This window comes from Theropithecus gelada, chromosome 1, assembly GCF_003255815.1.
Source record: "Theropithecus gelada isolate Dixy chromosome 1, Tgel_1.0, whole genome shotgun sequence".
NCBI lineage: Eukaryota > Metazoa > Chordata > Mammalia > Primates > Cercopithecidae > Theropithecus > Theropithecus gelada.
Window position 1 is genome coordinate 209,328,370 of NC_037668.1, and position 15,913 is coordinate 209,344,282.

The 15,913-nt window shown below is 44.9% G+C and overlaps 1 protein-coding gene across 4 annotated transcripts in view; it reads right to left on the reverse strand.

Annotated features, from left to right (window-relative positions):
* The window catches only part of GNG4 (G protein subunit gamma 4), a 102,214-nt gene that overhangs the window by 5,046 nt on the left and 81,255 nt on the right, over positions 1 to 15,913 (reverse strand). The gene's annotated exons all lie outside the window — the stretch shown is intronic.

The window sequence follows — 15,913 nt, forward strand, 5'->3', positions numbered from 1 at the left end:
TTAATTTTTATTTATTTATTTTTTGAGGCAGAGTCTCACTCTGTAGAGTGCGGTGGCACGACCCCCGCTCACTGCAACCTCCATCTCCCAAGTTCAAGTGATTCTCCTGCCTCAGCCTCCCAAGTAGCTGAGATTACAGGCACCCACCATGCCCAGCTAATTTTTGTATTTTTTGTAGAGATGGGGTTTCACTATGTTGGCCAGGCTAGTCTCAAACTCCTGACCTCAGGTGATCTGCCCACCTCAGCCTCCCAAAGTGCTGGGATTACAGGCGTGAGCCACCGTGCCTGGCCAGCACACATGTTTTAACTTGGGGTGGCCACTCCCCTGCGGCGAGAGGTTCTCCTGACCAGAAAGTTCTTTCCCCTGCATTTCTTTCCAGGCTTATCTGAAGCCTGCTAGTGCACGGCAGTTGTACATCAAACTGTCCCCAAGCTCAAGCCCAGAGGAAGAGCAGGTTGCGAGAGGGCGGGGTGCGGACAAGCATTTGCTAACAGGGAGAGGCAGTTACGAGCTTATTTTGTTCATGGTCTGTGTCATGTGCTTCGCAAATAAATGGCCTGTGCATTAACTCATCCTGCCAATTAGGCTGTTCTGCCTGCGAGTGTTTATTAGAGGATTACAGGCAGGGGTAAGTATATAGCAGTCAAATGAAATCCTTTTAGTACATTCAATGTCTAAATCTTCCCTAGAATGATAAAAATGTTCCACAGATGAAGAAAAAAAATGTTTAGAAGACTCCAGCTACACAGGCCATACACATTCCCTTCTGGGTTTTAAAAATTGGCTCATCTTTCAACATTTTACAGAGATTCTTCTGATTTTCAGCCCAGACCTAACCGCTTTAGCAATGGCTAGGAATAATTTCAGCAGAGATATACAATGAATCAACTAAACACATCACTAAAATAAATCAACTTGAAATTTAGCAGATGAGTCAATGTAAATCCTTACAAAGCCTACATTTGTTAAGAATGTGGCATGGAGAAATGAGTTCCTATAAACATCAGGCTTCTAGTTCTACCCCCACCCCTAAGCCAGCTGTGTGTCCTTGGGTAAGTAGCTCAACCTTTCTGAGCTTCACTTCCTTCATTTGTAAAATTCAGGAGCGTTGGAGAGCTCTAAGGTCCCAATTTACTCTAAAATGTCTATGATTCTACCTTTAATAGCATGGTCAGTATTTAAGATCCTAAAACTGTGTATGTTGAGTTTAATAGGAGTGTTTGAAGTTTGCAGTGGTTTATAGGACGCCCATATAGGAATTTCCCAGATGGGTGAGGCCCAGGGGAAAACTGAATCTGTAGGGGGGTCTGTGAAGCCATCACAAGGAGCTAGAGCATAGGCTTAGGGAAACAGACTCTGAGGCCCACAGGGCTGTGATGGACACACAAGAGAATGGAATCACATGGTGAGTGTGCAAACTCAGAGCCGTTGGGCTTGGGAGATTGAGCCCTCCCTTGCTGCCACCTTCTAAGGAAAACCAAGTGCCCTCCCCAGCTGCTGGAGTCATGACCTTCTTAGTTTCCACTCCTGGCTTCTCACCATGCCCAGAGATGCAGAAGCTGCTGAGGTCTGGGGTCTCCCTCATGGCCACCATGTTAGGACAGCCACTAAATTCATCCAGTGGCCCTTCTGGCAACCCCTGGGCGGTGGTCTTCACTGCTGCCTGGGCAGCACATACAAGGGCTGCAGTGTTGGAACAACCACATTGCTCCTCTAGGAGCCACTGTCCTCTTGGGTTTGCTAGGTCTGGACCCCTGACTCCAGTGAGCTCTTCTGGGAGCTCCGTTTAAGAATGGCTCGGCTGGATACAGTGGCTCACCTGTAATCCCGGCACTTTGGGAGGCCAAGGCGGGTGCATCGCCTGAAGTCAGGAGTTCAAGACCAGCCTGGCCAACATGGTGCAACCCCGTCTCTACTAAAAATACAAAAAATTAACTGGGCGTGGTGGTGGGCACCTGTAATCCCAGCTACTCAGGAGGCTGAGGCAGGAGAATTGCTTGAACCTGGGAGTTGGAAGTTGCAATGAGCTGAGATTGCACCACTGCACTCCTGTCTGGGCAATAAGAATGAAACTCCATCTCAAAAAAAGAAAAACATAAATAATGTCTTGCCTGACCATCATGCCCTCTCCAGTTTTCTAGTTTTCACTCTTCCCATCTACTTCATTTTTTTCTGGGCATGCTCCAGTTTCATCTGAATTCTCTATAATCCTCTTTATGTCATTCAGGAAGGAAGTATTCACTATCTACCCTTTAGCTAATTGAAAGGATGCAAGGGAAAGCACAAGGCCCTCTAGAAGATCTCACTGTGATCTCAAACATGATGTAGTCACTATAATAATCCATGTGTGCTGAAATGTCACAAAAGAACACTTGCACGCCACTGTGGATCCATGATGAGAGGCCAGGAGACGGGCATCTGATAACCTGTCCAGTCCCACACAGTAGCGGACACCTTGGTGAATCTGCCCCCGTTCTCCAGAGGGCAATCACTGGACTTCTGGGCCCAGAAACATGATTTCCTGGCACACTCAGAATGGATCATCTCTTGTGGCTGGCCCATATTAAACAAGCTCAGGAGGCAGCTGGATAAAACCATAATACAAATAGAAGCTAACATTTACATTTACTGATCGCTTCTCAGGTGCCAGCACTGTGCTACATGCAACAGATGTACTATGCCATTTAATTCTTCTGATAAGTACGATTCTAGCCTGGGCAACATAACAAGACTCTACCACAAAATGAAAAAAATAGCCAGCCACTCCAGCCTGGGTGGCAGAGCAAGATCCTGTCTCTAAAAAAAAAAAAGCACAATTCTTTATTTATAATTGACAAATAAAAATGGAATATATTTATGGTATACAACATGATGTTTTGATACATGTATACATTATAGAATGGTTAAATCAAGCTAACTGACACATCCATTACCTCATATGCTTTTCTTTGTGGTTAAAAACATGTAAAATTTACTCTTTTAGCAATTTTCTTTTTTCTTTTGAGATGGAGTCTCTCTCTGTCATCCAGACTGGAGTGCAGTAAGGCTATCTCAGCTCACTGTAACCTCCACCTCCTGGGTTCAAAGAGTTTTCCTGCCTCAGCCTTCTGAGTAGCTGGGATTACGGGCTCCTGCTACCATGCCTGGCTAATTTTTTATTTTTGGTAGAGATGGGGGTTTCACCATGTTGCTCAGGCTGGTCTCAAACTCCTGACCTCAGGTGATCTGCCCGCCTCGGCCTCTCTATAATCTGTGCTGGGATTACAGGCATGAGCCACTGAGTCTGGCAAGCCATTTTCAAGTATACATGATAAGTACTATTCTTAAAGCCACTTTACAGATGAGGAGACTGAGGCACAAAGGTTAAGAAGGTCACCCATCTATTAAGAGAGGAAACCAGGGCCGGGCATGGTGGCTCATGACTGTAATCCCAGCACTTTGGGAGGCCGAAGCGGGCAGATCACGAGGTCAGGAGCTTGAGATCATCCTGGCCAACATGGTGAAACCCCATCTCTACTAAAAATACAAAAATTAGCTGGGCGTGGTGGCCCATGCCTGTAATCCCAGCTACTCGGGAAGCTGAGGCAGGAGAATCGCTTGAACCAGGGAGTCAGAGGTTGCCGTGAGCCGAGATCACGCCATTGCACTCCAGCCTGGTGACAGAACGAGACTCCATCTCAAAAAAAAAAAAAAAAAAAAAAAAAAAAAAAAAAAAAAAAAAAGAGAGCGAGAGGGAGAAAGCAGCAGAATTTGAAGCTAAGCTATACTATACTACAGCCGTCCCCAACCTTTTTGGCACCAGGGAGTGGTTTCATGGAAGACAGTTTTTCCACTAACTGGGGATGGGGGGATGGTCTCAGGATGATTCAAGTGCATTACATTTATTGTACACTTTATTTCTATCACTATTACATGGTCTCAGGATGATTCAAGCGCATTACATTTATTGTACACTTTATTTCTATCACTATACATGATGAAACAATTATATACAATTCACCATAATGTAGAATCAATGGGAGACCTGAGCTTGTCTTCCTGCAACTAGATGGTCCCATTTGGAGGTGATGGGAGACAGTGACAGATAGTCAGACACAGGATTCTTATAAGGAGCTTGCAACCTAGATCCCTCACACACACAGTTCACAATTGGGTTTGTGCTCCTGTAAGAATCTAATGCGGCTGCTGATCTGACAGGAGGCAGGGCTCAAGCGGTAATGCAAGCAATGGGAGCACCTGTAAATACAGAGGAAGCTTTGCTTGCTCACCTGCTGCTCACCTGCTGCTGTGCGGCCCGGTTCCTAACAGGCCACAGACTAGTACTGGTCCATGGCCCGGGGGTTGGGGACCTCTTTTCTACTCCACAGAATCTACACTCGATACGGAATCTATAATCTACACTGTATGCAGAATCTATACTCAGCCGCCATACTACAGCAGCTGCTTTGTTAATTGACAGTGAGACCCGTAATTCTCAAGCGGCCTGGAACGTTCTCACCTGCCCAGCCAGCGCACAAGAGGAGAGATCCTTGTGGAACAACTACCTGGGAGCTCACAGGACCAGAAGAAGGAGCGTCTTCCACCTAGAGTATCTTAGATCATTTCATTTCACTTAGAGACAGGAAGTGTCTTCAGCTGGGACTTACCCTCTGTCCCCGCACCCTGAGAAGTGCGGGATGGACATGGTCACTGTGGTCTCCAAGACACCCCTTCCTCTAGGCTGTGACCTGCCAATCCCCTTCTGTCTACACATACAATCCAGCTAATCAGAAGTTGGCTGGTTAAACTGTCACGACAGCTTTCTTCCCCTTGATCAGTTTACCTGTCCAGGTGGTTATCAACATCCAACATGGGCCAATTCGACTCTTTCAATTCTCTGGGAGCAACCTAAAGGGGGCGCCTCACTGTGGAAGCTGCATTATCAACCAGTACATCATGTACATCATGACCAAACATTAAAGGAGTGGGCTCAAAAAATGTTGGGGCTTTGGGGAACAGCTCAGTCAAGGGGAGGTCTGCTTGGGCCCACGTTCCACTCCACAGCGGAGTAACTTCTTCCCTTACAGCCCAGTGTCTGCAACACCCTAACAATTATGCTGTTAATAGTCTGGCCTTGCCAGGTCTAAGCAGGTCTAATCTAGGAATTTTTCTGTCACCTCCCAAAGGTGATGCTGTACTTGATGCCACAATTTTTCTTGCAAGAAAACCAGTTGTTCTTAGGTTGCTTCCTTTTGTTGCTTTAAGATCACAGTTGCGTTTGCTGAGTTATAGCTACACTCCTCTGGCTTGCTGAATCCTGTCTGTGCATCCATGCAACAGAAATGCACACACAATGAAGCCAGTATTAGTGCCGATCAAGAAGTGCTCAGTTTAAGCCCGAATGTGTGGATCTGGGTTGGTTCCATGCAACATTAATTTCCTAGGTGCACACAGAATTACTGAAATGTAACACTGTGAAGAATGGCCCACTTACGCACAGCTGCATCTAATAGAGCATAAGTCATCTTACAGCAAAATAGTCAAGGGAGTTTTCTGCCTTCATCACCCCCTCTTTTCACATAGTGTCCAGAGTCCTCTATAACCTGTATAACCAAAGTATCTTGGGTAACCCCTGAAGTTTATTGTTAATGTGATCTGAAAAGATAAATATAGGTAATGACCATCTTAATGAGCCTGATACATGAAAGGTGGCGTCCCAACAAATAGCTCAGCATCCAGGTATTAATTAACCTAAGCCTGCTCCTTCCGCTGAAAGGGAGATTTTCTTAATCAGCCCTAGATTGATGTTTATGGTTGGAGGTTTCCTTCAACACGCACCAAATAGGGGTTGCAGACACCGCCAGATCCCATTAAACATCTGCCATCTTTGGAACATAGACAATTTTCTTTCAAGGAGAAAATCTTATTCTGGTAGAAAATTGAAAATTCCTTTACTGTGTATGCTTTCTCATCAAGCCTGAATTCGGCTTTCCCTCAAGTTTGCTGTGATGAAATGCCTGGAGCATCTCTGTGCCTCCCCGTCTTAGTATTGAACTGTTAGAGTTACAAGACAACAGATGTTGAAAAGAATCGGTAGCTTGGGAACAACTGTGGAATTTTACCATCACATTTCAGAGTAAAAGAGGTGATTAAAGCAGCCCAAGTTAGCACATAATCCTGTTAGTTGCACTATAATTACAAGCTTCAATGATGGGAGAAAATGCCGCAATTACCATAGTCACATTCCGTGACAAGACAGATGACATAATTATTATTCTGGCTGTGACACCCACTGCATTTATCCTTTGCATCTGAAGTAGACAGACCCACACCTATTTCTAAGCTGGTCTAGTTAACAGCACTACTGGGGATCAATTAAAAGCACCTAGGTTGGCTTTGCCTGTTTCTCCTTCTACTCCAAAAAACAAAGCAGGATTACAGTTAATGGCACAGCCAGGTTGCACACACCACTAGAAGATATCATATACTGCTTATCCTCAGCGGGATCCTCGGGACATTACAGGTATATACCCCACCTCTAAATTCTCAGCAAGCACTGCAGGGTGAATTCTTGTGCTTTTTTTTTTTTTTCCTCCTAACATTGGGAAATATTTGAGACCTACACACCAGTTCCTAAGGGCAATCTCTAGATACTTTCATATTATAGCTTTCAGTGGATCCCAGTAACTACTTCGTACTATTCCTGCTCAACGTGGGCAATTCTTACTTGTTGGTGGATGGCCTGTATGGGGAGAGGCTTCTGCCCAGCGGTTGGGTCCTAGGCCACGGGCAACATCTAGTTGAGAGTGGGTTAGGTTATATCTGAAGGTGGAAACCAGAGACGGGAGAGTGGGCGATATGTATGAATAAAAGAATAATTCAACAGAGTCCGTCTCTGAATCCTTAAGTCAAATGTCCGTAACAGTGGACTAGCCACTGTTAACTACTTTCAGCATAGGCTTTTTTTTCCACATCAAAAGTTGATTGCACATTGGGAGCTAAATCTAAGATGCTTGAAAGAGAGTTGTAATATTACCAAATTAACTTAAGTAAGAGTTGTTCTCACATGGCCTTCAGCACAGGAATATTAGAGTCAGAGGTTGCAGTGAGCTGAGATCACGCCATTGCACTCCAGCCTGGGCAATAGAGCAAGACTCTGTCTCAAAAAAAAAAAAAGAAAAAAGAAAGAAAAAGAAGAGAATTTGCGGGAATTTTGACTGGGATCACATTGAATCTATAGATCAAGTTGGGAAAAATTGCTGTTTTAACTATATTGAGTCTTCTTATCCATGAACATGGACTATCTCTCCATTTTATTTAGATGTCTGATTTTTTCCCCTCAGAGTTTTGTAGTTTTCCTCATACAGATCTTGTGCATATTGAATATATCTGGTATATTTTTGCTCATCTTTTTACATTCAACCTGAGTCACTTTATTTTAGGTCTATGTGTAATGTGAAATATATTATTTTTAAAGGTTAAATCTGATAATCTAAATTAGTTTTCCCACTTAACACTTATTATTAAGATAGACATATTTGGTATTGTTTCTGCTGTCTTATTTTGTTTTTTGAAACTTTTACGTTCTCTTTTGTTTTCTAGTTTATGTGCCATGGTCTTTATTTCTTGTCCTCCAGTAATTAAGAAGTGTAGGCTGGGCACGATGGCTCACACCTGTAATCCCAGCACTTTGGGAGGCTGAGGTGGGCGGATCACTTGAGGTTGGGAGTTTGAGACCAGCCTGGCCAACATAGTGAAACCCCATCTCTACTAAAATTACAAAAAATAGCCGGGCATAGTGGTGCGCACCTGTAGTCCCAGCTACCTGGGATTGCTTGAACCCCGGAGGCAGAGGTTGCAGTGAGCGCTACCTGGGATTGCTTGAACCCCGGAGGCAGAGGTTGCAGTGAGCAGAGATTGCTCCATGGCACTCCAGCCTGGGCGACAGAGTGAAACTCTATCTCAAAAAAAAAAAAAAAGCATTTAATCTTTATAGCCTTAATATGTTTATAATGTTAATCAATTTCAGAAATGAAGTTATATTGATTGATTCACATCTATGAAATATGAAGAAATTGGCTATACTGGACAGTTATCATGCATGTTTTCCCCTAGCAACTGAACCCCTTCACTGGTTGGAGGAGTTATCTACTGTATGAGTCCTTGTGTGGGGAAACAATTCTTTCTCTTAATAGATCGGAAAATGTCAAATACTCACCTTCCCAGAATCTCTTGCATCTTCGCACATATGACTCTGTTTCTATCTGACACACATGTGCCAGACTTCGACTTATGATCTGAGGGGGAAGACATTAGGAGCTTTTGTTCTGGTGGCAGTGGCCCTGGCTAGAAGGTTGAGTTCCTGGCTCAGAGTGACAGTGGTACAAACTGTAGCATGTAGTACTGGGTGGTGATTGCCGCAGTTTCCTCCTCAGACTGTTCTGCAGTGTGGTTTTGAGTGCTGTTCCCAGAAGATGAATCTTAAGCCCACTTCTCTAGACTTCCTAACAATTTTATAAGCTCTTCAAAATCCCTTTAATAAATTCCTTTTATAATCAACTTAGATGCTTATCAACAGTGGACTGGATAAAGAAAATGTAGCATATATATACCATGAAATACAATGCAGCTATAAAAATGAGTGGAATTGTGTCCTTAGCAGCAATAAGAATATAGCTGGCAGCCATTATCCTAATTGAATTAATGCAGGCACAGAAAACCAAATACCACATGTTCTCATTTATAATTGGGAGCTAAACATTGAGTACACGTGGTCACAAAGATGGGAACGAGAGACACCAGGACCTACTTGAGGGGTGATTGAGGAGGAAGGTAAGGGCTGAGAAACTACCTATTGGGTACTATGCTCACTGCCTGGGGGATGAAATCACTTCTACACCAAACCCTACCGACATGCAATTTACCCACATAACAAACTTGCACATGTACCCCTTGAACCTAAAATTAAAGTTGAAACTAACCAACTAACTAAATTCCTTTTATATTTACTCAGCCAGGGTAAGCTTCTGTTATTTGTAATAAAGACCCTTGGACTGACAGGTGGCCATATTTTCACTCTCCTCTCTTCTCCCTCCCCCATTTTAATGTAAGTATTTTCTAGGATTGTCATAGTCTACTGCCGACAAATGTTTATTTTTATATCGTATGGATTTCTGAGAAGAATGATAAAAATTACATTTTGTAAGAGCAGTCACCATAGTTATTATTCTTTTAAGACACAGTCTCGCTCTGTCGCCAGGCTGGAGTGCAGTGGTGCAATCTCAGCTCACTGCAACCTCTGCCTCCCGGGTTCAAGCGATTCTCCTGCCTCAGCCCCCTGAGTAGCTGGGAACACAGGTGTGCGCCACCACGCCCAGCTTATTTTTGTATTTTTAGTAGAGACCAGGTTTCACCATGTTGGCCAGGATGGTCTTGATCTGTTGACCTATGATCTGCCTGCGTCGGTCTCCCAAAGTGTTGGGATTACAGGCATGAGCCACTGCGCCTGGCCAGTTATTCTTTTTTTTTTTTGAGACGGAGTCTCGCTCTGTCACCCAGGGTGGGGTGCAGTGGCTCGATCTCAGCTCACTGCAAGCTCCACCTCCTGGGTTTACACCATTCTCCTGCCTCAGCCTCCCGAGTAGCTGGGACTACAGGCGCCTGCCACCTCGCCCGGCTAGTTTTTTGTATTTTTTAGTAGAGACGGGGTTTCACCATGTTAGCCAGGATGGTCTCGATCTTCTGACCTCGTGATCCACGCGTCTCGGCCTCCCAAAGAGCTGGGATTACAGGCTTGAGCCACCGCGCCCGGCCCGGCCAGTTATTCTTAATTCTAAGTTTACATTGATTGAATAACCCTGCAACTTCTTTCCTACCATGCCATCCCTGTGTGGAAGTTATTTCGATTCAGTCAGCTGGCTGGATCCCATGTTACACACATGTATGTGCAGAGTCCAGAGGAGGCAGGAGACCACCCGGGCCACGGTGCTGGCAAGAAACCTGAACAGAAGGTCATCTCTCAGCAAGTCAGAGTCTAAAGAAACAGTGTGGCAGTTGGCCCGGCACAGTGGCATGCCTGTAATCCCAGCACTTTGGGAGGCCGAGGTGGGCAGATCACCTGAGGTCAGGAGTTCGAAACCAGCCTGGCCAATACGGTGAAACCCCATCTCTACTAAAAATACAAAAATTAGCCGGGCATGGTGGTGGCAGGCGCCTGTAATCCCAACTACTCAGGAGGTTGAGGCAGGAGAATCACTTGAACCCGGGAGGTGGAGGTTTCAGTGAGCTGAGATCGTGCCACTGCACTCCAGCCTGGGCTTGTGACAGAGTGAGACTCTGTTTCAAAAACAAACAAACAAACAACAACAACAACAAAACACTGTGGCAGTGACTAGAAGAACCCCAAAGGTCCTGGGAATAAAGAACAACCACAATGGGCTGGTGCAAGCTCTTCGTCAGGCTCCCAAGGTGAGAGAATTGATTGAGCTCAGGAGTTTGAGAATAGCCTGGGAATCATAGCGAGACCCCCATCTCTACTAAAAATTTTTTTTAAATTAGCTGGACATAGTGGTATATGCCTACTTAGGTTCGCTTAGGTTTGACAGCCTCTCAGGGTGGAACTTTTGAAATACGAGGCAGTAGACTGCCCAGTCATTCCTATGGAGTTCGACATCAGCCTTACTGGTGACCTAGTGTTCTTTTTGCTGCTGCTACTGATGTTTGTGCATTCCATGAGCTGACACAGATGGACAGAGGTCCCTTATTTGGTACCTTCAGTCAATGGAGTAAGAAAGTTGTCTGATACCCAGATCTGAAGGCTATTAAGAGGAAGAATTGAGAAGACTGACTCTGTCACGCTGATAAAGAATTAAGCAGAATTCTAGGACTGAATATTGACCCAGAAACTATAACTTGGCAAAGACCATTTGGATCCCAGTGATGGATATTGGAGGCAGATCACCTTTGGGAGGTAGAGGCAGGTGGATCACTTGAGGTCAGGAGGTCAGGAGACATCAGACTGATGTCTCCATGATGAGTGAAATCATGAGTGTTCTGTCTTTCAACAGTGCTCTAAAACAGGGGTCCCCAACCCCCTGCCAGGGACCAGCACCAGTCCATGGCCTGTTAGGAAACGGGCTGCACAGCAGGAGGTGAGCGGCGAGCGAGAAAGTGAGCATTACCGCATGAGCTCCGCTTCCTGTCAGATCAGCGGAGTCCTTAGATTCCCATAGGAGTGTGAACCCTATTGTCAACGGTGCATGGAAGGAATCTAGCTTGCATGCTCCTTATGAGAATCTAATGCCTGATGATCTGTCACTGTCTCCCAATACCTGTCCTGTCTAGTTGCAGGAAAACAAACTTAGGACTTCCACTGATTCTACATTATGGTGAGTATGTAATAATAATAGCAATAAAGTACACAGTAAATGTAATGCTTGAGTCACCCCCAAACCGTCCCCCACTGCCTGTGGAAAAACTGTCTCTGATGAAACCAGTTCCCAGTGCCGAAAAGATTGGGAACCGCTGCTCTAAAAGATAGGAGAGACTGGGGAAAATGGCTGTGCTATCTAATGAGAACGGGGATGCTGCCAGTGCTGAAGATCTGGGCGTGAGTGGTGCCTTGACAATGCTATGAAGGATGCCTCAAGCCCAATCTCATACAGACTCAGAGGGAATGCTAATATTTATCTGATGGGCATGAAGCCCTCCAGCACAGCAGGTCCAACAGCATGAAGACTTGTTGACTCTGAATGCTCTATAGTGATGGAAGCTGGATTTGGAGATAACTTTGTCTTGAAAACGGTTTCTTAAAAGTATTATTATTATTACTGAAATAAAGTCTTGCTCTGTTGCCCTGGCTGCAGTGCAGTGGTGAGATCATAACTCAAAACAGCCTCTGTCTTCTGGGCTCAAGTGATCCTCCCGCCTCAGCCTCCTGAGTAGGCACATACCACCATGTCCAGCTAATTAAAAAAAAAAAAAAAATTTAGTAGAGATGTGGTCTTGCTCTGTTTCCCAGATTTGTCTCAAACTCCTGAGTTCAAGCAATTCTCCCACCTTGGCCTCCCAAAGTGCCAGGATTACAGACGTGAGCCACTGCACCCAGCATAAAAAAATGTTTAATTACAGGACTGTATGTTTATACAAATATATGTGTACATATATATAATATAGGTGTATTTCTATAAAACATATGTGACATAAAATGCATCGTCTTAAGTATTTTTAAGTATATAGTTCAGTAGTATTAAGTATATTCACATTCTTGTGCAACTATCAGTACCACCCCTCTCCAGAACTTGCAAAACTGAAACTCTGCTTCCATTAAACAACCCTCCATTCTCTCCTTCCCCCAGCCCCTGGAGACCACCATTCTCCTATCTGTTTCTATGAATTTGACTACTCTAGGTACCTCTTATAGGTGGAATACAATATTTTGTCTTTTCGTGCCTGGCTTACTTCTGTTAGCACAGTGTCCTCAAGGTTCATTCATGTTGTCACATGTGTCTGAGTTTCCTTCCTGTTTAAGGCTGAACCATATTCTGCTTTAAGTATATACTATATTTTGTTTATCTATTCATCTATTGATAGACATTTAGGTAGCTTCTATGCCTTGGCTATCGTGAGTAAGCTGCTATTAATACGGATGTACAGATTTCTCTTCAAGACCCTACTTCCAATTCTTTTGAGTCTATTCGTAGGTGATACATGGATTGTCTCACCTGATCCCATTTCTATAACATTGATTTGGGCCCAGAAATCTTCATAAGTAGGCAACAATGAGGAAGGGGTCCTGGGTTGGGGAGAACAATTGTTCTGAGAGACGGCTAACCACAAACAGCCCCTTGCACAACATCCTGTTCCCTCACGTTGCACGTAGCCCCAGCAGCAGGACTGTAACTGCACAAAACCCCTCCAGCATGACCCTGTAAAGCCTCCTTCCAGCCCTTGCCTTTTTGAAGACAGTCCCTTTTCTGCTGTGCTGCCCGTTGATTCCTTGCAATGTACTTTCCCTCTAATAAATCTGCTATTTTTTTTTTAAACCTATGACTACCTTGGCAAATTCCTTTAGCACTCATGATCCTGACTGTAGTCATCACACCTGCAACAGGCCCTGCATCAAAACAGTGACTGAGCTGTTCCAAGTACATCAAGCCCATCCTTCAGTGCCTCCAGTGCCTTCAGTGCCTCCTATGACTCAGATCGTGTGTGGATCCAGCCACGTGCAAGACCCTCAGCCCCTGCTCGGGAGGACCTTTTGACTGAGCAGGAATTTTCTCAGAAGCTTTCTTATGGTCTTAATGTATATTATCATGTGTAAATTAACATAATTACGCACATCTGTATCTCCTATAATGAAATTCAATTGAATAAAATGAAATAAGTTTGCTAAAGAAAAGCAGCACGTATTTGCATTACATTTAAACTTCTGCATAATTGAGAATATATATATGTTGCCATGGACATAAATGGCCACTTGGTTGGGTAGAGAATTCACTGTAGATGCTGTTTCTCCTTGGGCTGACATCTTCAGAACTGTGGTGAAGTGTCCAGACTGAGATTTTCCTCCTTTGTGGGTGAGGCACTGTAGTGTAGTGATAGCACCCAAGGTTCTGGGTTTGTATCCTTCCTTCATCAAATGGCAACTCTGGACCTCTTTTCTTTTCTTTTCTCTTTTCTCTTTTGTCTTTTCTCTCTTCTCTCTTCTCTTCTCTTCTCTCTTCTTTTCTTTTCTTTTTTTCATTTCTCTTTTTTGAGATAGAGTTTTGCTCTGTTGTCCAGGCTGGAGTGCAGTGGCATGATCCTGGCTCACTGAAACCTTCTCCTCCTAAGTTCAAGCAATTATCCTGCCTCAGACTCCCAAGTAGCTGGGACTACAGGTGCTCGCCACTACACCTGGCTAATTTTTGTATTTTTAGTAGAGATGGAGTTTCACCATGTTGGCCAGGCTGGTCTTAAACTTCTGACCTCAAGTGATCCTCCCGCCTTGGCTTCCCAAAGTGCTGGGACAACAGGCGTGAGCCACTGCACCTGGCCTGGGCCTGTTTTCTTGTCTGTGAAATGGGTATTCATAGCACCAACATCTCAGGGCTGGTGTGAAAATTCAAGCTCCTAACACATATTAAGAATGTACCCAGGTTGGGTGTGGTGGCTCATGCCTGTAATCCCAGCACTCTGGGAGGCCAAGGTGGGAGGATTGTTTGAGCTCAGGAGTTAGAGACCAGCCTGGGCAACATGGCAAAACCTAGTTCCAGCTACTTGGGAGGCTGAAGTGGGAGGACTGCTCGAGCTGGGGAGGCGGAGGCTGCAGTGAGCCAAGATCACGACACTGCACTCCAACCTGGGTGACAGAGCGAGACCCTGTCTCAAAAAAAAAAAAAAAAAAAAAAAGAATGTAATCAAGGTTAGGGGTATTTGTCCTAACTGACTGCTTCTTCTGCCTATATTCTTTTCTTTTTTTTTCTTTTTTTTAGATGGAGTTTTGCTCTTGTTGCCCAGGCTGGAGTGCAATGGCACGATCTTGGCTCATTAGATTCCTCATGACCTCCTTCCTTGTTTACTGAAGCAGTGTTTGAACGCCTCCCAGGTTCAAGCGATTCTCCCACCTCAGCCTCCCGAGTAGCTGGGATTACAGGCGCCCGCCACTACGCCCAGCTTATTTTTGTATTTTCAGTAGAGACGGGGTTTCACCATGTTGGCCAGGCTGGTCTCGAACTCCTGACCTCCGGTGATCTGCCTCCCCCTCGGCCTCCCAAAGTGCTGGGATTACAGGTGTGAGCCACTGCGCCCTGGCCTCTTCTGCCTATATTCTTAACGGGCTCTTTATTAGTAGTATTGTTTTTGTTTTGCTTTTTGCTGTTGACTTATTTGTTGATGGGGAGATCACTCTTTCCTTTTGAGATTAAGACCCTCAGCAGTATTTGTGTTTCAGTGTCGATCATTTCTCTCACACTCTTTTCTGGAATATGGCAAGCAGTTTGGACCTGCAGATTCAGGTCTTCCTTTATTTAATGAAGTCGTTTCATGTTATATCCTTAAGAGTATTTTCTATTCCATTTACTCTCTCTGCCAGGAACATTCGCATACAAATGTGGGAATGCTGTTGTCAGTCTGGATTTCTATCAGCTTCTAATTGCTTCGATCTGACATTCCATCTGTTTCTTTTGTTTCCTGTGCACCTTTCTGAAGCCTGTCTCCAGGTCATCACTGCGGTTTTCCACAGTATGTGTGACACGCTCCGCTCTTTCCAGCGGTCCTCCTACCTCCCTCCAATTCTTTCCTTAGCTTTTCCACCTTCCTTTCCAACTCATTAGTTTCATCCCTTCTGTTTCTTTTTTTTTCTTTTTGAGATGGAGTTTTACTCTGTCACTTAGGCTGGAGTGCAATGGCGCGATCTTGGCTCACTGCAACCTCTGCCTCCTAGGTTCAAGCAATTCTCCTGCCTCAGCCTCCCGAGTAGCTGGGATTACAGGTGCCCGCCATCATGCCCAGCTAATTTTTGTATTTTTAGTAGAGACGGGGTTTCACCATGTTGGTCAGGCTGGTCTCGAACTCCTGACGTCAGGTGATCCGCCCGCCTCAGCCTCCCAAAGTGCTGGGATTACAAGTGTGAGCACCGTTCCCGGGCTAAATAAATTTTTAAAAGACAGGGTCTCACTCTGTGACCCAGGTTGGAGTGCAGTGGCACAATCTTGGCTCTCTGCAACCTCAACCTCCCAGGTTTAGGTGATCCTACCACATTAGCCTCTAGCTAGGACTACAGGTACATGCCACCACACCCGGCTAATTTTATCTATATCTATATCTTTTATTTTTTTGTAGAGATGGGTTTTTGCCATGTTGCCTAGGCTGGTTTTGAGCTCCTGTGCTCAGGCAAACCTGCCTTGGCCTCCCGAAGTGCTAGAATTACAGGCGTGAGCCACTGTGCCGG